Raw genomic sequence first — 23,975 nt, forward strand, 5'->3', positions numbered from 1 at the left:
CTCTGGCTCCTGTGGATGGGGTGCAGTCAGACCTTCTCTGAGAGGCACTGCAGAGTCTGGTAGGGCTAGGCAGTTCGCTGTGGTCTGGACTGATCCCCCAACTGCTCAGAAGAGGGACTTGGGTGCAGGGCCAGCGTTAACGTGGGTGGCAGGCTGTGCTAGACAAGCATCGTGTATGTTGCCCTTCAGCTGTGATTTCAGGATGTTCATTTAGCTGCAAGTTGTGGTGACTGATTTAACTTCATAAATGCCGTCTGCAGACTAGTACCAGGGAGCCATCTGCCAGCCAGCCAGCTTCCCAGCACAAACAAGACTGCTGTTTCCTATTGAGGGAATAGGAATAGAGCTCCACCTGCTGTCTGCATTTCCTATTACACCACTTTATGAATAACATGAAGCACAGCTGGGCACTTATGCATGTACAGTTTTAGCCAAGGTTCAAAAAGTGTGGGGGCGTCAGCTGGTGTTGTGAGCTGCTAGTGACTGGGTAGCATGGGCAGGAGCTCTAGATACCTGCCACTTGGCACAACAAAGCGAAAGCCTGATTTACTCACTAACACAGAAACCTGAAGCTATCACAGGACACACCTACCAAAGACCCAGAGCAGGTTTTGCTGCAGGAATTGTTGTACCCAGCCAATAACAGGAGACGAAGTAGATAATATTTTAAAATGATAGTTTCCCCTTTCCACCATTAAAAGGCCATTCAGCAGTGGAAATTATTCAGGGTCATTTGGTTCACACTCTGATGGAATTTTCTAGCACATGCAAAGAGCTGATTTGAAAAAAAAAATCACCCTCTCAGTGCAAGATGTGAACTCTGTAGTGATGGGAAGTGTTGCCCTGGCAGAGGTGCTCAGGTTACCCTGTTTGCAGGCAGTATGGGTGGTGGCTCGTGAGGGCAGCAGCTAACCAAAGTGCAGGGACTTGCATATTACATAGGCTGAAACTTGTAATTGTGCAGCTCTCCTGCATTCATAATGGTTCCGTCCCATTTCAGTATAATGGTAAACAACACCCAGCTCCAGGGTCTGCAGGCATGGTGCTCCGCTATGCTGTGCTGCTGGCACTGTCCCTGCTCTTTCACAACGTGTTGTACAGCCTTAGAATTCCACCGTGCAAGCAGCTTGGGAGAATAGAGCGCACTGCGAGTGTATGGGACAAGGCCAATGCAGGCGATAGTAAGGGCTGGCTGAGGCCAGAGGGCAAGCCGTGTGAGGAGTCCCAGCTCCTGTCATGTGCTCAGTCAGGATGTGACAGTGAATCCCTCGGGTGTAGAGGAGATGAAATAGCCCAACTCACACTTGTGTTGCATGGACATTTTAGTCTCTATCCCACCTGTGGGCTCCAGCTGAATCTGGCTCTCCTGCTAAATGGAGACTTAAGGGATCTCTTTGTAGCAGCCCTGAGTGTGATGCCAAGTTGCTTACAACTGAGAGGCATGTTATGGAAGGAGCTGGCTTGTTAACCACCCTGGCAGTGGGGGAGCCCTTGGATTACATTGTGTTGGGGAGTGGCCCTATTTTGGTTCACTACAAAGAGGCACATTTCTGTTCTGAAAGTGGCTAATCTAGCTTCTCCTCCTCCTCCTACCTGCCTCTGTGGGGGGTGAGGGGGATCCAGAAGCCAAGAAAGCTACAGTCCCCAGAAGCTGCCCTGCAGCAGTACCACACACCTGTTAGGGTTTATATAGTAGAGATTGGCACCACCCCACTCCTGAACTGTCAGGGGAAATATCTGGCATCAGCCCAGTCTTGAACTAGCTTGATCTGCTGGAAATCTCCCATGCTTCTGAAGTGGCATGGAACGAGAGATAACAGAGCTGAGCTGAACGGAAACCTTTCAAAGCTGCAATTTTAAGAAGGAAGATTTGGAGCATTGCCGTGATGGGAGGCTGGGGAGAGCAGCAATCTAGAAGCTGCTTGGGCAGCAAGTAGGCTGACCAGATAGCAAGTGTAAAAAATCAGGAGGTGGGGAGGGGCGATAATAAGAGCCTATAGAAGAAAAAGACCCAAAAATCAGGACTGTCCCTATGAAATCGGGACATCTGGTCACCCTAGCAGCAGGTGATGTGCAAGGAGTAGGGAGCAATGCTTGTTTGCATGCTACAGAGTTAAAAAGGAGGCATCCTCAGCTAGTAGATTGGGTGCTGGGCTGGGAATCAGGGCTCCTGGGTTCTTCTGGCTCTGCCACTGACTTGCTGTGTGAATCACCCAAAATCATTTCCCATTCTGTCCAATGAGGATAATGGTCCCACCTCTCCTTTGTAAAACACTCGGTGCCCTAGCAACAGACATTGCAAAGTATTAAAAGAAACCTTCAAAATCTCTATTTAAAAACCAAGCAGTGGCTGGGCGCAGGCCCTTGGGGTTCGTTCCCATCCTTGGGACTCTTTGCTCTCCTGCTTGCTGGAATCCAGTTGGTATATGTGGCTATTTGCCTATTATTTACCATACCTGGATCACTTCCCTGCTCCAGTGCATTAGCTACAGTTCAGTAGCATGGGCTGCAAGTCAAAAATGGGCCCTGGCAAAGGTAAACACTGTAAGCCTCTTTAAACTGTGCCTTCAGCTCACATATCCTCCCCCCTCTTGGTGTGGGAGGTGTATAGAAAAGGGAAAGAAAAATGAAACCCCCCCCAGCACTCCTAACAGCAATAACATTATGCTTCATAATCCCAGCAGGGAACATGATCTCCCTGCACCTGGAAAGCTAGGTAGACTAGTGCGTACGGCGCACATACCTGCCAGTGCTGAGAATGTGCTGTGCTGGCCTGTCTCTCCCCAGCGATGACTGCGCTACTTGTGGGTACTCTGAGGCAAGGGGGAGGCACACTCATGTACTCTGGAGCAGCTGGGCCCACTCGAACCAGGGCATGATATGAAAGATCAGTGAAATGGCTCCTTGTAGCTCTAGCGTGAAGCACGGGCCATATTGAACTGAACTGTTGCCAAAGGCTCACAGATTCGAAGTTAGCGTTGGAGAGAGGCAGGGAGAGATTTGTTTGATTCCATCACGAGGGCTAGTGGGGCGTGTGTTAGGACACGGTGTCTCTTTAACAACATAAAACTATCTGTCAAGTGAAAAATGTACAGTTTGAAAGAACAAAGCCCCTCACCTGAGTGATTACCCAGCTCAGAGTTTAAAACTTCACATCCTTAGGCTGGCTGATTAATCTCTGCCTGGGCCATGATAATAGACTAGTCAGTCTGGCTTTGGTTTATGGGCCCTTTCTGGGTCTCATGCAGTACTAGCACATGCTCCAGGGGAAAGTGTAAAGATAAAGATTTTTCATCAGAAACTTTTTAAAATTAAATTTTTGCTCCTAGGTGGTAAAAACCTCATCCAAGTAGCAGTTGGGCACAGGGATGGGGGCGGGAGTCCAGTTGAGATCTTGGTGCATGTACCTTAATGAGCTGCTGCCATAAGAGGGAGATGGTGAGTGGTGCAGAGGCTGCTGAAAACCCTTGGGCTGGAGGGTGAGGCCATTCAGAAAATGACATTTGACTATTGAGTGTGAGGTTCTTGTCTGAGACTCATTTTGACTGTTGTTCAGGAGGAAAAGTGACAGCAGGATCGAGGGGTGGTATACTAGTCCCCAGAGAGCCTAGGGGGATGACTGATAGCCTGGGGAGGACTGTGCTGTGAGTCCATGTCTTGCTGAATCCTGCCCTGCACTGGCTGCTCCACTAGCGCAGAAAGCTTAGCTACCTGGGAACACACATGCAGGCTGCACACCCAGATTGGCTGGGCTGCTTGTTTTCTGTCTCAGGAATCACAGACAAGCTGACTGGCTATGTTTTTGGCTATTTCTATATACTTGTTTTATTGCTAGGTAGCAAATCTGCAATAAATTACACTCCAGCAGCTGTTACACCTAATAAGGTGCAGCACAGCAGGATGCTTGCCTTGGTTATAATTAGCCAGGGAATCGCCTCTTTCCAGCGATACTTCCAAAGGAGTCCATGGGCCGGTTTGCCCGAGGGCAAGTGGGCATCACTCCTATTGACATCACTGGGAAGTTGTACCAGCTTGTGCCAGGCTGGCTGTAGTCCCAGGGCTGCCTTTCTAGCCTGAAACCCTAGGCAAGTTCCCACCTGAATTGCTGTACGTTGGACCATATTCCATGCCAATGAAGGGATGGGTTTCAATGGCTCGTACTAAAAGGATATGTGTCCATTTGTTGGCTTTGGTGCATGTTCTCCACCTGAGCTAAAATGGATGCAGAAAAGGGGAACGATCTTATTTTGTGGTCTGATAGCTCCAGCATAATGAAAATGTGAAAATCGCCACCTGTTCTTGTTCAGTTTGTCCTTCTAGTTAGTACAGGGAGCAAAGCTCTTTCTAGGCACAAACTAAGTTGCTGTTGCTGAGGGTCAGGCTGCCTTTGCTTTGAAATCTGTGCGAATCATATGCCTGAGATCTGGGCTCTGGCCTCCACCAGGCCTCAGCTGCTTCTGAGCCTCATTTTCTACAGTGTGCCAGATACATTCCCTTTGGGGGCAAAGGTTGCATTTGGCCTTTCTTTTTCCTGTGGACTGAAATTTTCTAAATGAAATGCAGAGTCCTTTCAGAGTTCCTGCTCTCTGCCCAGATCACTGCTTATTCCTCGTGCCACCATTTCAGGGAGCTGGCAGCCCTCTTGGTTAGATGTTCTTGTGCACTGTGTGGGAAGCTGAGGCTGCTGACCATTGCTCCCTCAAAGAATTTTGCTTTGCTCTTTGTGCTTCCCTTAGACTGGGGCAATCGAAGAGACAAAAACAGTCTGAACAATGAACATGATTTGAGATATCCATTGAAACACACAGATGCAGACACACATTCTCACACACACTTTATTGCACACATGCATTCGTTACATAGCGTCAGTATGGGAACCGGGCTCTTGTGCTCTACATTGCATGGGGTTTCTTTTGTTAACGTAGTAAGGTTCCAATACAGATCCAGCTTGTAGTGAGTCCAGCTGAGATCTTGGTGCACACGCCTTAATGTGTTAAATCTCTGAGCCAGTCCATAACCAGGTCCCGGACATCACTGCTCACGGATCAGATTCTAGACAGGCCCTATGTGATCGAAGTCCATTTTTCTTTTTAAAACATTTCTGTTCTCGAGGGCTAGCCTAGCACCGTTCGCCTTGCAAGCATGTGTAGAGTTCATTATAGCAGCACTCACTCCACAGGAGGGTTATTATGAGATCGCAACTCTGTCCGCCTAAAACAAACGTATGAATGGGTTGAATTCATAGGGGAACCAACAGGAGATTCCACATCCGGGTAACTTCCATTCAGATTAGGTGAAAGAGATTTTTAAAAATGAAAAACAAACTATATTTGGGGCAGCGGGTGTTTTATCTTTATGCAAAGGATCACCTCACCCCCCTCTTACAGCATGGCAGAAACGCATTGGGAGCAGCAAGCACCAGCATCTCGGTTGGTATTTCTGGAAGTAAACTTACGAAAGGGTGCCAGACAGGCACATGGGTTAATGTGGCTTGTGTGGGATCTCAGCGAGAAAAATGGAACCGGTGTCTGTCTGTCTCTGTTCCCTGTATAGGCCTTTAAAAAAGATGATTTTCTATTTTAGGACATATCCAGAGACTTCAGCGGTTCCAAGTGGCTGCATCCAGCCCCATTACCTCAGAGCGTGCCCACCCAGGAGCAGAAGGAGAGGGTTTGCTTGGATGATTGTTTGCTTTTATAAGGAAATATTTGAATAAGGTTGTTATAAAACAAGTCTTACTAATGAAACCAACAGGTTGGTTTGGTTTTGATGTGAGATGCTTTAACATGCTAGGAAGTTATCTGGGGTAATTTCTTCTAGGTGACCTGTAAAATTTTGTGGAGGGCCGGGGTTTCCGATCCAGGAACAAGCTTGATTACGCTTGTAAACAAAATACTGGGAAGCTAGTGTTTCCTTCACTTGCCTGGGAACATTCAGTGATATAAAAGGAATAAGCTTAAAATGATAGTAGGGAATATTTTTCTAAACAATATCCAGTGAAACTCCCTGCAACAAGATTTTAAGGATAAAAGCTTAGTAAGTTATAAAAGGCCTGGATACTTGTATGGAGAATGAGAACGCCCAAGTTACATTAGATGGGGGAGAGGGGTTTGAAATAGAAGAGAAACCCTCCTACTTCAGGGCCTTAACTAGCCTCTAACTAATGGGGTTAGGAAGGAACTTCCTCCATGGGCAGGCGAGTCTGTAATTGCCCAGAGCATGGGGGGGTTTCTGGCTTCTTGGAAGCATCTGTTTACTGTTGGAGAGGATCTGCAGCTAGACAGATCCCTACCCTCATCTGATCCAGCAGGGCTAATGGCCCTGTGTAGGGAGTGCTTTGTCTCCCCTTGGATGGATTAGGACATTGTGGATGCCTAAAGCAATGCAAGAAAATGCATCCTCCAGAGCTACAGGTGCTTGCCATGGCCTCCACTGTTTGCATGGGATCCTGAACCCCTGACTTGGCAGGTAAATTAGGGAGCTGAATGAATTTCCCTTTGTTTCTGCAAGTTGTTGCCAGTATTTAAACACCTGAGTTTTGCAGTTCTCCTTTGAGATAACACATCAGTTGGACTCATGGGGAGGGTGTATAAAACAGGCTCTTTCCATTTGCCTCCCACAAACCATTGCATTTTGTTTCTTTGAAGCAGCAGAGTATCTTCTCCAAGACACAGCTCTACTAATTAGCTTTGTTACAAAACTCCTTGGGTTGAACCAACTGGGGCTCTCACTGGTTGTGTAATGTGTAAGTGGCAAAAAACGTCAAATTGTGTGTGTTGGGGGGGAACCCTGGAACTCAACCTGTCCAGTTGCTATTTTGGACGCATACTATGTAAACTCTTACACGTTTTGTTGCACTTGTAGAGCTAGAATTACTCCCCAAAGTACAGTCAACCCCTCTAATAAATATGCATTTTCAAACAGAATTAACCAAGTGACTGTCCTTGCATGAGGCCTTCTTGACAAAGGGAAAATTAGCTTTTGAAACTCCGTGTCTGTTTGTGGTTAAATTGAAAAGGTTGAGCTGTCGGCTTTCCCTGGGGCCTGTTACTAATCTAATAATGTCAGGTGTGCTCCAAATAAATATTAATGACCACAATGATAAAGCCAATTTAAGCAAATCTAATAAGATGGACATAGTGAAGTTGGCAGCATTTATAAGCAATTTTTCCTGAATGAAATTAAGGGCAAGAGAAATTCACAAAAACCTCCTGGCCTATCACCGCTGTCAGCAGAGGAATTCCACAGAGCTCCACGGAGACGGTGTTTAGTCTATAGGAGGTGAAGTGCACAGCACAACAATCCTTGGTTCTTCCTGCTTTGTGTTGTGTACCAGCAAGAATGATGTTGAGAAGGAGGCAGCATAACGAGTGTGCCCAGTTTTGCCTTTCAGGAGCCATAAACTAGTTCCTCTTCTCTTCCTTGTGCCAAGTGCTTTTCTCGGTGTCTCAAGTAGCTGGGGAAAGTTTTGGTGATGATGGAAAAGGCCAAAGGAGTTACAGCTGCTGCACAATAGAGCTGGTGAGACTCCAAAGGTGGCTATCTTGCACCCAACAAGACGTTCAGCTAGTGAGATTTATTGGGCACTGATAACATTTATTAGGTACTTTAGTGCTTTACAGATATTAACAATCCCTCCCAAGGCACTTGGGAAGTAGGTATTCTTGTTTCCATTCTACAACGAGAGAAACTGAGGCAGAGAGTCTATGACTTGAGCTAGGATTTAGGGGTCCCTGGCTCCCAGGCCTATGCTGGCCAAGTCCTCCTCATGGAAAAAGCTGCTTCCTGATAAATGAATGTCTCCATTTCATGGCCAGCGCTGGCTCCCTTTGTACATGAAATTCTTGTGTTTCTGCCTCTCAAAGGCCTGCAGGGACCAGGAGGATGGTTTACAAAATAAAAATAAAATAAGCTGAGGCCCGTAGATCTTGACTGTCAAGGTAACTCGTTCGCAAGCTTTATTTGTGTTCTCGGTGGGAGTCGATGGCATTGTTTAGACAAATCTAGTTGAAATAACTAAGTTCCGTGTCTGAGAGCTGATGGGACAGAAGGGGTTGTGCTGAGCTCCCCAGTGCCTCAGCCGAACTAACTGAACAGGAGCAGCAAGCAGCTCTGAGCATGCGCCCGGAATTACTGCCAGGCTGCACTGTCACCTCTCCGTGCCTCACCTGGCCTTCAAGACCAGCTTCCTCCCCTCCCCCAGTGACTGAGGAAATGGAATAGTTTCTGCTGTGTGGTGCCTCACTAACTGGCTGAGAATATAAATAGGACTTGTCTGACAGGTGAACCTTTCTCCACTTGCCTTAAGACATGCTTGCCCTGCAGAGCCTGAAAGGAGGGAAGGAGTAGGCAGAGGTGCCTGCAAATGACCGACTGGACTTTTACTGCCTTTTATGCAAAAAGGTCTGTGACAGTACCAGTGCTGAGGTTTCTTCTCCAGGCCCCTTTGGAACCCAGGCAGTGTTTCTCCTTTCTGGCAGCTAGAGAGATGGGCTGTTTAACTGCGTTGCTTATGCAAACCCAGCTATGGGGCTCAGAGAGCATCCCCCCGCTCAGGGAGGGTAAGGTCTGTTCTGACTCTCTCCTCCGCTCTGTACTTGGGTCCGAGTTGCAGTGAGTCTCTTGCGCCCAGCCCTTGCTAACCCTTTGCCAGGGGAACTTGCCATCTGTCCAGCCAGCCGTTTGCTCTGCTTGCCAGTTCACTGAGGCAAAAACATTCTCTTCAAGGGTAAAAATGGGTTTATGAGGGTTCCTTGAATTACACCAAACCTTGGCCAACTCTGCGCCCTGTGTCTCCCTCCATTATTGTGCTAATGGTAGAGTTGGAGGATTCTCCTTGTGTCAAAACCCTATTCTCAGATTTTTGCTTCAATGGAGTTTTTATCAATTTCATCCTAACTCCAGCACCCCTGTTATGCACAGTAAGAGCTTAATCCAAAACCCACTGAAGTCAACAATGCACTGGGCCTTGTACAAACTGGTCCCTGCCCTCTCTCCCAGTTGGATAGACATTAATAACAAGTGTTTTCTTTCGGCTCTGAGGTCCTGCGGTTCCGACGGAAATGGATCCAAACTGCCTGCTATCTCCCCTCTTCCTTTTCTTTTCTCCTCCTTTCCCGAGGCTGCCGTCCCTGCACGTGCCCCAGCCCTGAACCCAAAGGGAGGGGAGGGGAGGGGAAAAACCTCTCGGGTATTTTTGAAAATATTTTTCCCCAGTGTTTTCCTTTTTCTCTTTATAATGTGGCCAAGCATGTCCATTCCAAAGTGAAACACGTTGGATCAGTTAGTGACCTCATGGCTAAATCCAGCCTGGTGGTTTTGTTTTAAGGAACAAAGCGAGAACTGGAGCCGCTTTGAAGTCATTAACTGTCCCTCACTTTTTTTTTGTATCTAGCAACACTTTGTCCTTTGTGGCAAGCAGAGAACGGGAAGCCCCTGGGACTGGGTTTTAACCCTTTCCTGTCCAATGACTGGTGTATTCAGGTGTCAGAGGCAAGTTGCTACTATGTGTTGGCCACTGTGCGCCAAAGACAGGCTCTTACGATGGTCTTGTCCTCATTGTATTTGCCCCATCACTGCTGGTTACTTAGCGGTGTGTGGAAATAGAAGCACTATGCTCTTCTTCTCTTAAATGTATTCCTTGACCCATAAAGCCTGGGGCCCTGCCAGGCTGCTCCATCCTTCCCCCAGCGCAGGTTAACCCCAGGGCCTGCTTCTTTCGAGCCCAGACCTGGGCATTGCTTTCCTCAGCCCATGCTCATCCTGCTGAAGAAGGGCCTAGGCTGGCTTTTGGGAGATGATGCTGGGACACTTGGGTCCCCAGGGATGAAGGAGGGTGGCTGGTTGGTTGCCAGGACAAAAACTGCAAGAATTATTTTAGGTCATATGCTCAAAAAACACTGTGGGCCCCAGCATTGTAAATCTTGTTTTCTGACCGTAAAGTGTTAGCTGGAGTGCCAGTAGAGAGCGTGGGAAGTGTCCAGTGAAGTGAGAGGAAGGTACTTGCAAAGGGGAACATATTCATGGCAGGGTCTGGCATGGAAGGGGGACAGACGAGTGTGAGGAAAAACCCTACAATCCTGGAAATCTGTTCATGCCCCTCCACCCCAACTGAGAACCTGTGCACCATTTGATCCAAACCTGCAAGCAAACTCTGCCTTCCCCACGTTTGGAGGCTACTTGGCATATAGTGGGTGGGTAGGTCTGAGAAGAAAGGGCTCTGAAGGCCCAGCTGATCTCTGCAGTTGGTTCTTTGGGACTGTTGGTTTTTTTAATCCACCTCTCCTGGGTGTCTAGCGTTTGTTGCTGCTGTTGCAATATCTTCCAGCTCCTGATAGGAACAAAGGTAGCAAAGCAGCACTGCTGTGACACTATACAGAACTGTGTTTCTGTTGGAGAGGTGAATAATGGCTGATCACTCACTGCACAAACCACAGCATGCAAGTGCAGTCTCAGAAACGGGGGGCTGTCAACAGGTGAGAGCCTGTTCCACCCAACAAGGGTTTATACTCTGAAAGCCAGTAACTTGGTAACTGTTCTCCCCTGGATCCTCACCACCCACCAGCCCTGGAGCCCCCTAGGCCACTGCCTGGACAATGAAACGCACCATGAACTCTGTCTTTAAATGTGCATCCTTGACAAGAAGGCTGTGAGCATAGATGATCTCTGCTTGATTGCCCGTGCCCTGTCCCAGCCGATACCTCTAAGGGCTGGGTGGGGAACATTTTACTGTATTAGAGGCTGCTAGTGGAAGTGTTATTTACTCCTTCTCATAGCACAAGAACGAGGGGTCACCACATGAAATTAACAGGCAGCAGATTTAAAACAAACAAAAGGAAGTCTTTCTTCACACAATGCAGAGTCAACCTGTGGAACTCCTTGCCAGAGGATGTTGTGAAGGCCAAGACTATAACAGGGTTTTAAAAAGAACCAGCCTAGTTCATGGAGGATTGGTCCATCCATGGCTATTAGCCAGGATGGGCAGGGATGGTGTCTCTAGCCTCTGTTTGCCAGAAGCTGGGAATGGGTGACAGGGGATGGATCACTTGATGATCACTTGTTCTGTTCATTCCCTCTGGAGCACCTGGCATTGGCCACTGTCAGAAGACAGGACACTGGGCTAGATGGACCATTGGTCTGACCAGTGTGGCCGTTCTTATGCTCTTAATTCCTCTGAGTTTTGGGGGAGCAGTTGTCATTCTGCTGTTGCTGCCTACATAAGATGATGTCTTCCTTAGATTTGAGTGTCTTAATGCTTTGTCTATAAATAGCCCTAGGTGCCTTTTGCCCCAGTATCTAGATCCCCAAAGCAAGTCTAACACAAAAGAAGGCAAAGCCACAGGGATGTAACTGCTGCCTGCTGTGAGCAAACAGTGAGCAAAGTTGCTGTCTGCCCTCAAATGTTTCCAGGCAGGGCTGTGTGTGTGTGTGTGTGTGTTTGACTACAGCTCACCACAGGGCAGTAAAGACCACTTGGGGGGATGGGCATGAGACACCACAAGCCAAAGCTGGGGGGGGGGGACGGATAGCTCAATGGTTTGAGCATTAGCCTGCTAAACCCAGGGTTATGAGTTTAATCCTTGAGGGGGCCACTTAGGGATCTAGGGCACAGTCAGTACTTGGTCCTGCTAGTGAAGGCAGGGGGCTGGACTCGATGACCTTTCAGGGTCCCTTCCAGTTCTAGGAGATAGGTATATCTCCATATATACACACATACATACATATTAGTGGGAGGAGGGATAGCTCAGTGGTTTGAGCATTGGTCTGCTTAAACCCAGGATTGTGAGTTCAGTCATTGAGGGGTCCATTTGGGGATCTGGGGCAAAAATCTGTGTGGGGATTGGTCCTGCTTTGAGCAGGGGGTGGGACTAGATACCTCCTGAGGTCCCTTCCCACCCTGAACTTCTATGAAAGGGCTCTTACCCAGGCTGAGGAGCAAAGTAGCTCCACAACATGCTCTGGGCGTCTAGTGCTCATTCAGAAAGGGACTCTCTAAACTGGGCATTTACAGGCTGACACAGACCTGGCAGCCAGCTCCTGAGCTCTTGCCTCTTTTCAACTTACAGGCCACTTAAAGTTTAATATGCTTCACCCTTTCACTCCCTCTGTGACCTCAGCATGCACTACAAGCCCCAAAGCCATTACTGACTTACAACCCTTTGAGAGGGGCAGAAATGTGCTCACTTTCCCTAGCCCAAGCGCAGATGGGCCCCTGTCCCCCAGCAGAGAGGGACTATCACCAGCTAGCAGGAAGTTGTAGTGTCTGACTCTGTCTCTGAGCAGCGGGGCAGGAATGGCCCAAGCAGCCTGCCAATGCTAGGATGACCTTGAGAGAAAGCTCGTCTTCACATTCCTGCTGTCCCATGTAGACATGGCCCATGAGTACCCGAGAAGCCTGGCTTAGCCTTAAGCTGCATCAATGCCAGCCAGCTAATCTCGCAGTTGGCTCTGGAGAGAGGGTCACTGATGACAAGGTGGGCATAGCTGTGGTTCATCTAAACGTTAGTTCCCTGGGTAGTTTAAATGGCACCGGCGAGGGGGCAGGGAATGAGGCAACAAGTCTCCCTATTTGCTCAATGTAACATCCCCCATGTTCCAGTGACCAGCTGCTGCCATAGCTTCTCCTGCCCCCTCCTCCAGGGAGCTGTTGATGCAAGTACAGTTCTCGGAGGAGCCGCAAGCCAGTGTTGGAAGCCCTGGGAGCCTTTGGTTGCTATGTGTGTGGAGGTAGCAGTTTGTACGTGGTGGGAGGGGTGCACACCTTTGTTCCAGTGCGAGCCAGCCTCTTGCTTGTATTTCAGCTAATAGGACAGTGGGGATGGGGAGGGGTAGCTGGCAAGGAGCCAGGATGGAAGCATTGATGCTGGGTCTCCCAGGGCTCTGACTGGGGCCTGCTCAATGATGCAATGGCAGCCGTGAGTTACGGGGGCTGTGCTGTTACTGCTGTCTAATTAAATAAGCAATTGGGAGGGTCGGCGGGTCACTGACCCTTTCCCCTTTCTGCCCTTCTAGGAAATATGTAAAGCACACACGCCATGACAGGAGGGAGCAGCCTGCCTCGGGGTGTGGGTTCTATGTAACAGCATGTAGACCCAGACCAGGCCCTAGTGTGTGCAGGGCCCTATGGGAAGTAAAATATAAGGCTGCATCCAGCTTCTTCCCCTTCCAAGGGCAGACCCCTGTCCAGCTGCCTGCCTAGGCAGCCCCCCCCCCATTTCCAACCCCTCAGGGCAGGGAGAAATCCCTCCCTCTCCTCTTTGTGAGTTCCTGCCCCTTCTGCTGATCTTGCTCCTGGCCTGGGTAGTGAGAGTGCAGGAGCTGCCTCTCCAGGTGCCAGTGGAGGGCAGGTAGGGAATTCACTGCTGGTGTCCGAGTCAGACCTAATGTACTGTTTGGGAGACGGAGACTCCTAGGGGACCTTGGGAAGGACAAGGTTAGTCAATTACTGCAAATGCTTTCTCAGAGCAAATCCCCCAAGTGACAGCAGTTGGTTCAGGGTGGAGCTGGACACCCAGGCTGCGGGCAAGGGTCAGAGCGCTAGGCACTTACGCTGTGGGGCATGGCGGAGCTATGGGGAACCTGTGTAATGCTGCACCTGGCCAGCAGGGGGAGTCGGTGGGAAACAAATGCTAGGCTGTATTTATGTATGGCTCTTTAGGTGGGCAGGTGTAAGGGTGGGGCCCCCCATAGCCTCTGCAGCTGCTGGACTCTGTGCACTAGGGGGCCACGCCTCTGCCCATAGCAACCAGACAGAACACACAGGGTGGGCATGTGCTGCGTCCGTCCTGCCACCTGCGCTGGCCAGTCCTCAAGCTGGCTCCACCACCCCAACCCCCAGGTCAGGAAACCAAGATTCCCAGACTTTGGAGAAGGCTTTGTGTTTGCAAGCGTACAGCAGCAACTGGTACCCTGGTAACTGCCCAAACCCAGCCTGGCCTTCAGGCCTTCTGCCAGGAGTAGTAAATCTGCCCCCGTTCTAGTCACCTTGCACTCCTGCAGCCTGAGCCACAGAAGGGCATTTAGCAGGTCTGGCATAGCTGTGGTGATGACTTCTTGCAGGCTGAGCTGAGGAGGGGCTCCATTCCAGCCAAGACATGGAAGTACCCCAGCTCTGTGCTAGCCCCAGACCTGACAGCAGGGCCCTGTGCTGCCAGACAGAGCAGCCCCTGCTGGGCCTCAACTGGCATTTAATCACTAAGCTGCCTGCTCCTTGCACAGAGCAATGCTCAAAGGCCACCGAGGCTCGTTGGAAGAGGCACTGAGTTGAAGGCAAAGCTCCAGTCTGCCTAGCACTGGTGGCTGATCAGTACGGGGTCCCCATAACTTGATTTCCTGGGGGAGGGATTGATGCAGGTGTCGCAAATGAGTGGGACAAAGGAGCTGCTTCCTCAGGCTGGAAAGATAATTCTCTCCCCCCATTCTCTTTACTCCCCACCCACTCCCACTCTCCTCTTGGGCACCGGCTGCTGCTTGATGAAGTCAAGGAGGCACTGACACATGCTGCAAGCCTCACTCCTTCGCCCCCTGCCCCATTCATTCAACGTTGCTGTCTCTGTGTTGTCTGCTGTTGAGAGGAAGGGTTAAAAAGCAGCCCCAGAGCAAGGCAAGGGAATTCAGCCACTGTGGCAGGCAGGCAGGCAGATGTGCAGGTGAGCCAGCCCCATAACACACACAGGCTGCAGCACCCGGGCAGGGGAGTGGGAAGGAACTGGGAAGCTTTGTGGAGTATTGGAATCGGGGGACTTGGAGGAGAGTTGGGGCACATGGGCAAGAAGTGGCACTGAACCTCTCCGGCTCATCTGAATAATCAGTTATCCCCACCCCCATGCACCTTATTCTCTGCTCCCTGCTCTCCAGCCGTGAGGCTGTGTGGGTGAAGGGTGCATAAGAGCAACGTAGCGCACGCCCTTCCCTGCCCCCCACAGGTGCAGCGATTGAGGCCTGGGCTGCAAATTCTAGCTTCAAAGGCCAAAGGAGCCTGTTCCTGTTTAGCACCGATGAGAGGGCCTAACTCAAGAGGGTGAGAGTGTGAAGTCCTCTATGTCCACAATGGGCCCCAGGAAAGCAAGCTTACTCCACACAGGGTCCTGCCAGTGCAGGGCGAGCAGTGAGAAGGTTGGTCTGTTTCTGCCCAACTTTTGCCTCCAGTAGGAATGGGACTGAGACAGACTCATTTACTGCAGGCCACCACACCATTGTCAGCTGGCCCTGACTTCAGACCCTCCCCTCTTGGGCCAGATGTCAGCCCGTAGCCTAGTGAGGAATGACTGCTGAGCATATTCCCAGCCCCCTGGGCTCTTCTGTTCCCACCTTTTTTCCCTGCTACCCCCACCTTCCCCAGCAGTCATCCCAGGGTTGGAGTCTGCCTGTCATTTGTTCGGCCAATTCATTCGCCTGAACCTAGTTATTGTCATGGAACTAGGTGTGAATGGCTGTCAGTGGGCCATGGCTCAGCCCTCCCTCCAGATTGCCATCACGTTATGTTACAAGGACACTCTGGGGCACCTAAAATACTCCACTAATGGGGCATCATGAGGGCAATGAAAGCACTGTGGTGGAGGGCACGGTCCCCCTGCCCCTTGCCGGGAGAGCAGAGCGGGAGGAGAATCGATTAGACCTGCACACCCTGACCTTTTTGTTCTTGAAAAATTGCTCTTCAGCAGCTCAGGCAATAAAATTTAATTGATTCAGAATGAACAAGGATGAAATTTGTGTCACAGAGAGGGAAACCGTCAACTGTAAACGGGTGATGTTGCCACCGTGCCAGGGAGAGCTGGGATGGAGCCTGCACAGGCCAGCTCGAACCGGGGTCTGCGTCAGGGGAGAAATGGCCTAACGCCTCCCAGGTGAGGTGACTTGTCTGCAGGGACGTAGCCTGGTTCAGGAGGGGGCAATGCGGTGCCCCGCTCAGGCGCAGTGCGGGGTTCCCACTTTATGAGGAGGCAGCAGGTGGAATGTTGGCACCTGAAGCTTCCGTGGCAGTTGGAAGTGGCAGTTGGCCGGAGCGAGGGGGAGGGGAGCCTCAGCCCTGGCCCAGTTTGGGGGGAGGGGTAGCGTCCCCTCCAGGGGCAGAGAGACAAGGGCAGATGCGTGGGGGAAGCCAGGGCGAACCAGCGGCCCGTGAGCAGAGCCCCGGCCTCCAGGAAATGGATGGGACAGCCCCAGAGTCTGCTGGAGGAAAGAGGGGGTTTCCCCCCATCGGCCGCTCAGCGCCTACCAGAGCAGAGCTGGGGATTTACCTCCACCCAGCATCTGCCAGAGCTGGAGGGATCTGAGCCTTGCTGGGGCATGAGGCACGATCCAATGTGCGTTAGGGTGACCAGATGTCCCGATTTTATAGGGACAGTCCCAATTTTTGGAGCTTTTTCTTACATAGGCTCCTATTACCCCCCACCCCCTGTCCCGATTTTTCACACTTGCTGTCTGGTCAGCCTAGCGCAGACTCACCGGAGCAGCTGCCCACTCGGAGCAAGGGGCTGTCTTGCCAGTGCACCAGGCAGGTCTGACTCAGGAGGCACCGAGGGAGCAGAGAGGAGCAAGGGGATCTTTTCACTGAGTCACTCTTGTGGCCAGCGCTGCTGCCCTTTAAAGACTCATTTAGGAAGTCAGGCCCTATGGAAATATAATGGGATAATCAACAGCCTATGTTGTTGCAGGGCTTAATTTAGCAGGCTGGCCATTCGGGCAGCGACGTAAACAGTGTGACACTGCGTAAGCAGAAGCCCAGGAAAGAGATGAATCAGCCCTGAGCCCTCAGCGGAGGCAGGAAAGGCTGAGCTGGCACAGGCAGAAAGATGAATTCACCTGCTCATCCGGGCCCGGGAGATGTTAGATACTGGCAGGGAGCAGTTTACGAGGACGCCGTTTGCTTGTTTAGGCCCAGATCTAAAACTGCTGTAATTGGTTTTAGTGCCTCCTTGGGATATTAAACATTTCCATTGCCAAAAAACAGGGCACTCAAACTGAAGAGTTAGGAGGCCCTGTGGGTATACAGATTAGTACCCAATGTTCATTGGATATGTCCAGCGTGCGATGTTCAGGCTGGGTCCCAGAGAATAAGGCAAATAGTTTGTAAAAGTAACTACTCATTTGGACTGGGAACTGGTATCAGGTACAGTTCATAGCCCCATAGACGTGAGAGATGGGAAATGACTCTGATTGGGGTCTCTCTCCTTGGGCTAGGGCAGGATCACTTCCTAAAGAACACTTTCTAGTCTTTTGTCAGGCCCATTAAAAATGTCCCAGGCAATGGGTTTTCCACCCTGCTTTTGGAGGAGATAGCCTGAGTCACTGCACCAACAGGAAGCTTTTCCTCATGTTCAGCCTGAAGTTTAATCCCATTGCGCCTACTGGTACCCACCCCTGCACCACCCTAAAGAATTCCTTTTCTTCCCTGCTGTTGTTCTTCCTCACATACTTTTAGACTACTCTCATTTCCCCAATCCCCATCCTTAGTCATCAGCTAGCCAAGCAATAGGAATGTAGCTAGTCAGAGCTTTCCCCATAAATCACATTTATCTACTCATCTCTGTTGCTCTTTTCTGGATTCTCTCCAGTTTGTCAATATCTTTCGGGTCTTTGGACACCTGGAAAAGAGCACCACAATCCAGGAGGTTAAACCAAAGCCACATGCCCAGGGACTATTCCTTCCCTTCTCTTCAGCCCAAAATTGTACTGCCTTTTGGCTTCTTTTCTGTCTTTTAGATAAGGCAGGATGTGTCCATACAGACTGAAGCCCTGACCTAGTCTGGGCCTTTTATTTGTATTACGGCAGCACCTAATTAATATCTGTGATTTGTAAGCACGTGCACCATGCTCATCCCCATAGTATCTACAAACATATCACCCTCCAAACCCCTGCCTTTATCTTTCACAGCCATTCCATTTCCTGCTCCCTACATTTCTCCTTCCCAATCAGTTTTTGAATTTCAGATTATTCTCCCCACATGGATTAAAAGCATTTTCCCAGACTGCAGCCCATTTTGCTATTTCTTTCCCAGGTTATCTTTCTGTTATTTCTATTTTGGTGTTTGCAACAAATACCAATTGAGTACCAGCAGACAATATCCATAGTGTGCTGTATGAGACCACTCCCATGCCAGTGAAGATATTAAATGAGAGCAGGCCTACCTTTTATGGGTCCTGTAGAACATACAAGAAATTAATCCAATTGCCTTCTTTGGAAATGTAACAGGATCCTACAGAGTTCAGTAGAGAATGAGATCCTGTCCATATTTTTTTAAAACTATTTTGTAGAATTCTATTGAAGGTATGTAATTCTCTAATGCCAGAGGATGGGTAAAAGAACCTATACTAAGGTTTATCATCTTCTGTTAAATTGTGTAGGACTTTTCTATAAAGGTAATGCTGATCCATACAGCTTCTCAACAGCCAACTCTCCCAAATCAATACTTAGTAGTGTTGAATACCCATTTCCCTTTGTAACAGCCCTTCCATGACAGGGCCCCTCCTCAAGCCAATCTGAATTACTTTGAGAAATAAGAGTGCTTTAGTGAACTCCAGTTAGATTCCAGTTCTTGTGCTCTGCTGCATGCACACACTAGCTATTTCCTCACAGTAGGTCATGGGTTTGGCATCTTGCTATCACTCTGGCCTCACCTATGTAAGCCTGGGATGTGGAAGTGGGACAAGTGCAGGGAACTGCGTCAGGGAAGCTGGGTTCTCTTCCTAGCTTTGTGACTTCCTTTAAGTGTGATTTCTGGGCAAGTCACATAAGTGCTCTGTACCTCTGCTTTCCCCTCTGTAAAATGGGAATAACAGTGCACACCCCCTCCTGCCTCAGGGACAAGAGGGAGGCTTATATAATACTTGCAAAGTGCTTTGAGATCCTTGGCTGAACGACACCACACTTGGGCACAGTATCCTTCTGATTTAAGTTTACTCTTTAACAACCAGGCTGTTTCCATGATGAACAACAGCTCTGTGGAGTGCTGGGCATGTATGCAGTGGTGTTGTAGCCATGTCAGTCCCTGGATATTAGAGACACAAGGTGGGTGAGGCAGGCCCTTTCTTTTATTAGACTAATTCCTGGTAGTGAGAGAGACCAGCTTTCGTGCTGACAGGTCCCAGGCCCTGAGGAAGAGCTCTGTGCCCCTTGTCTCTCCCACCACTGGGAGTTGGTCCAGTAAAAGATATTGCCTCACCCACCTTGTCTCTCTAAACCTGCTCTTGGGCAGATTGATGCAGTTGCTATTAAACGCCACTAGATGTCCTCTATCAGTAACTCCTCTTGTTCTACATGTTGTATTTCAGGACCTTAGCTTAGCGCCAGTCCCTCCCCCACCTCTTGCCTTTTATGGTCCTAACGCAGCAGTGGCCCAGCCATGGGCCGTTGCAGAGGTATGCTGCTGAGGCGTGTTGAAGAGAGACCCTTCCCCCTTTCTGCTTATTCCATCCTGCTCTGCTATTTCTAAACACCACAATATAAGACCTGCAAAGAGTGATTTCCGGCTGGGGACGGCTCAGGGCAACTTCTTGTGGCTCGGGCACAGTGAGATGTTTCCTGGCTCTGGCTAATTCTGCAAGGTTCCCACTCTGACAGCCATCTCACCCTTTCTCACCTGGGAGAGCTGCTGTACCACAAGGCACCTAGTTCCGTTCTCATCCGTGGTGACATGCAGGATGTACAGGAAGCATTAGAGAGTCTCTGCATAGCTGCCTTTCTCTCCTTTCCTGCACTTGTTTGCTAGTGAGATCATGCTCACAGCACCTGCTAATCAGCTCCATCACAGCGATTTAGTGATTAAAGGCACAGTGCCTCTTCACTCTTCCAAAGCTGCAGAGTCCTTGGACAAATCTAATGCCACACTTTGCCTCTGCAGTGACACAGCATGGCCTGAGAGCAGAGACATGGTGCAGCAAAGGCACAAATGCCCATTCTCTTCACTCACATTAATCCAAATGAACAAGCAGTAAAAGGTCATGCCAGGAGGCACTGGAATAATTGTAATGCAGCACGATTTGATCATGTCCCCATCAGTTCTCCACACAGTCCAAGAGGCAGAGAAGCTGAGCAGCAAGGGCATGATTGGTTCTGTCTCTAGGATTGGGGATGTGTTAACTACACTATTAGAAACCCCAATCCCAGGCAACTCCAGGAACAGGATCGCCTTCTGTGGCACAACTTTGTTTCCTTCCTTTTATGCTGTCTGAAAAGAATAGTTGGCAATTTTCAAGTAACAAAAGCCCAACTCTAATCGATGCAACGGAGCTACCCTTTCTGAGGCACGGCTATGTGAAAAAGTTGTGTTTATCTGAAATTGTGCATTCACCTAGAGCATTTCTTGACTGCCACAGTCAATACATCAAAATAATCAGTTGCAAATCAAAATATTCTGCTCAGTGAGTTTATCTTTGTAAATTATGGAAATTCTGACAAATCTACAAAAGCTGTTCCTTTTTCCTTGTCTGGCTGCTGGTTGCTAGGAGAAGATTAATATCTCATGGCATCATGGTCATAGGTCAAATATTAGACCTTATCACAGATTCAAGGGTAATTACCTTTCCAGTGGCACAGAACACCACCCACAATGCCTAAGAGCTCAGAAGGAGTTCAAGGTTGGCTGCCTCTAGCTGGGGAATCCTAAACTATTGGACAATATATGAGACAAGACAGAGTGTTTCCATTTAGTGTGTAGTACAAACTAGTCACTTTGAACATTTGGCAAAAACAAAACGAAAAACCCAGGAAACAAATACCTTCTCCAGTGCTAGTTTCTTGAAGTGTGAGGATCTGCACCTGAAAATGCATGGAGGCTAGGTCCATCAATTGCTATTAGCCAGGGTAGTTATGGATGCAACCTAATGCTCTATGTGAACCTAAACCTCTGACTGCCAGAAGCTAGAACTGGCTGACAGGATGGATCACTCGATAAAGTGCCCTGTTCTATTCATTCCCTCTGAAGCACCTGGCAGCTGTTGGAAAACAGGCTTCTAGGCTAAAGGGACCATTGGTCTTACCCAATATGGCCATTCTTATGAAACCAGGAGACACCCCCCCTGGAGGGTTCGTTACATGCCACTAGCTGTCTGAGGTTTGGTTCTGCTCACCTATCTCAAAGTTAGTGTGGTTTATCACTCATTAGTGAAGGCCAAAGATCACTGCACACAACGAAAGTCCCCCACTCTTGTAGGGTGGCTTCTTTACAAATCTGCCTGAGGGCTCTCAGCTAATGGGTTGGAGTTGGAGTTATTTTCCACCGACAAGGTTTGACTGAGTCTAACTGGGGGAATATTGATGTTCTACTGAGAAAATTCTTCCCCTGATCGATGCTGCGACAGAAGTGCACCAAACGCCTCTATTGAAGTCCTAACATTAGTTTTCCTGAGTTCATCTGTCTGCTCTTGCAAATTTTCAGCATGGTGTGGTCCTTGGAGCAGGAGAGGGAGTGAAAAGGAATGGGGAAAAGCCTGGCTTGATTGCCTGTTCCATCTACTGCAACAAGAGAAGAATCCAACTGAAAACCTCTGTTTTTACATCTGTTTCTAAAGATGGAGCAAACAACAAAACTACCAGGAACGTAGCAAAAATCCCAGCAGTTAACTGAGTTCCTCTTCACCCAAAGTTCCAGGTCTATTTCAGGTTATGTCCTGAAGTCATCTGCTGGAGCAGGGGCAGGCACACCCAATCTGGGGTCCACATCAGGTCCTCTAACAGTGGCATGGCTGGAGGAGTTAGTCTTGCCCATTTCCAGAGCCCTAGTGCTGCAGCAGGAGGGGGAGGTATGGGGAGATTGATTGTTGGGGGGACCTCTGTGATTGCTTTCGGTGCTGGAAGGGGCAGAATTGGGGTGAGTGTAAAATTAGCAGATGAGGAGACCCCAGGAAATGAGGTATCTCGCTCACTGCCTGAGAGACAGCTGGAGTTCCCAGAACCTGCTCAGCATCCCCTGGGGAAACCAGAACAGCAAACGACAGCCTAAAAATAGCTGACCAGGGCATATGTACTCACGACAAAATGAGAACTGAAAAGAGATGGTCTAGAAGCTTTCCATGGAACAGCCCCCCAGCCCAGCCCTTTGTCACTGAACACTTCAGACTAAGCTTACATTGAATTGGAGGGACCCTTCCACTCACTCTAGGACAAGCATCTCTTTCCTTTTAAAACCAAAATCCTTGGTTTTTCGCACAAACTTCCCCTGCCTAAAGCTAAATTATCTGCTATGCACTGTCCAGCTCCAGGACTTTTCTCAGGGATCCCTCTCCAGGGTGTTCCCAGCCTTGCAGGGAATTAGGGATGTCTGATCTCTCTATTCCAGGGCACCCATCACGGTGTTTCAAGTGCCAATGATATCCAGCCATTACAGACTCACTAAACCAGGGGTCTGCAACCTTTCAGAAGTGCTGGGCCAAGTCTTCATTTATTCACTCTAATTTAAGGTTTCGCGTGCCAGTCATACATTTTAACATTTTTAGAAGGTCTCTTTCTCTAAGTCTATAATATATAACTAAACTGTTGTTGTATGTAAAGTAAATAAGGTTTTTAAAACGTTTAAGAAGCTTCATTTAAAATTAAATTAAAATGCAGAGCCCCCCGGACCGGTGGCCAGGACCCAGGCAGTGTGAGTGCCACTGAAAATCAGCTCGCGTGCTGCCTTCGGCACCCATGCCATAGGTTGCCTACCCCTGCACTAAACCCTTTTTACAGCAGGTACCTCATGGAAACCATAACATTGCTCTGTTGTGAGATAATCATGTTCCTCTCTCCTCTTTTCCACCCGCCTCTCTTCCCTGGTTTGTTCTTCTCTGGGACATTCACATGGAAATAATATCTTTGTTTAGGCAAATTCCCTCTGCTTGTGACATCATCACCAGCATCAGAGAAACCACTTTTGATGTCAAGCACAGAGGATTCTGACCTAAGCTGGAGGAGCAAATGAACTCCTAAGAGACACTGTTTCCATACAGATATCCGTAGGAATGAAAACCAAGAGAAGAGAAGTTGCAGATCCTGAAGGATACCTAGTCTGATGGATTTCCAGACAGCCCAAGCAGAGTTTAACAGGCAGTTTTGGCCCAGTTGCTGATCTCCACTGAGGTATCAAAGTTCCCCAGAGCCAATGGCTCATCAGGCTGATGCAATTAAAGCACATGGATTTCCTAACCAATGGTACGCAAGGGAGTGATGTGGCCAGCATCACATCTGCCCACCTTTGACTGCCGCAACCCAATGGAGCAGGTACCCAGTTTGCAGCTTGCTGAACTGGAGGTGGCCTGTCAGTGTGAGATGCAAACCCACACTCTTCAGAATTATAGTCAAGCACCTTAACCACTCAGCCACCGCACCACTAGGCTAGGAGCACTCTTTATTTGCGAGGTCTGTCTGGTTTAGCTTTCCCCCTCCCCTTGTGGTTTTTACCTGTTTAAATTGAAGCTTTTTCCTTCTACAGACTCTCCACCTTAATACTTAATGTGCAAGAACCCTTTGTTTGATTTCGAGGCATCTTATGCAGACTGTCAGCTCCAGGGTGGGAAGGAGCTAGATCACCAGTGTTGTGTGCTACAGAATCACAAAGCACCTACCTGGATTCCCTTAGCAAATGCTTATCTTTTATATAAACAAAGACTGGTATTTCAAGGAGGGACAAAGATGAAAGCATCCAGTCTAACCAGCTCAGAGACCAGCATGCTTCTCACTAGTCATTCTCATTCTGGATTTCCGTGCAGCTAGACTAATCAGTTAAACAGGTGTTGTCTAGATCATTAGTTGCAATAATGTAGCATATTTTTGTCTGTTCCTGGGCTCTTCTAGCAGAAGGAGTAGAGCCATGTACTGGCTGGCATCATATTTAACCCATAGACATTAGACTTGGAGATTATTAACTGATTAGTTAGTGGATTTAAATGGTGTGCAAATCACACTTCTAACTGCAGATGAGATGCTTCCAGTGCCAGAATGAACTGTCATGGGAGGTGCATTGTGGACAGTGGGCTGTTTACCAGCTTCCTAAAAGAAC

The 23,975-nt window shown here is 49.0% G+C and overlaps 1 long non-coding RNA gene across 1 annotated transcript; it reads right to left on the reverse strand.

Moving 5' to 3' along the window:
- Window positions 1-17,500: 17,500 nt before the first annotated feature.
- Window positions 17,501-22,786, reverse strand: LOC123346481. The gene is made up of 3 exons (XR_006573003.1): window positions 22,674-22,786; window positions 18,130-18,197; window positions 17,501-17,585 (listed from the first exon to the last, which is right to left on the reverse strand). It is a non-coding gene; the product is annotated as an uncharacterized LOC123346481 (long non-coding RNA).
- Between the last annotated feature and the right edge of the window lie 1,189 nt (window positions 22,787-23,975).

Source organism: Mauremys mutica, chromosome 12, assembly GCF_020497125.1.
Source record: "Mauremys mutica isolate MM-2020 ecotype Southern chromosome 12, ASM2049712v1, whole genome shotgun sequence".
Classification (NCBI taxonomy): domain Eukaryota; kingdom Metazoa; phylum Chordata; order Testudines; family Geoemydidae; genus Mauremys; species Mauremys mutica.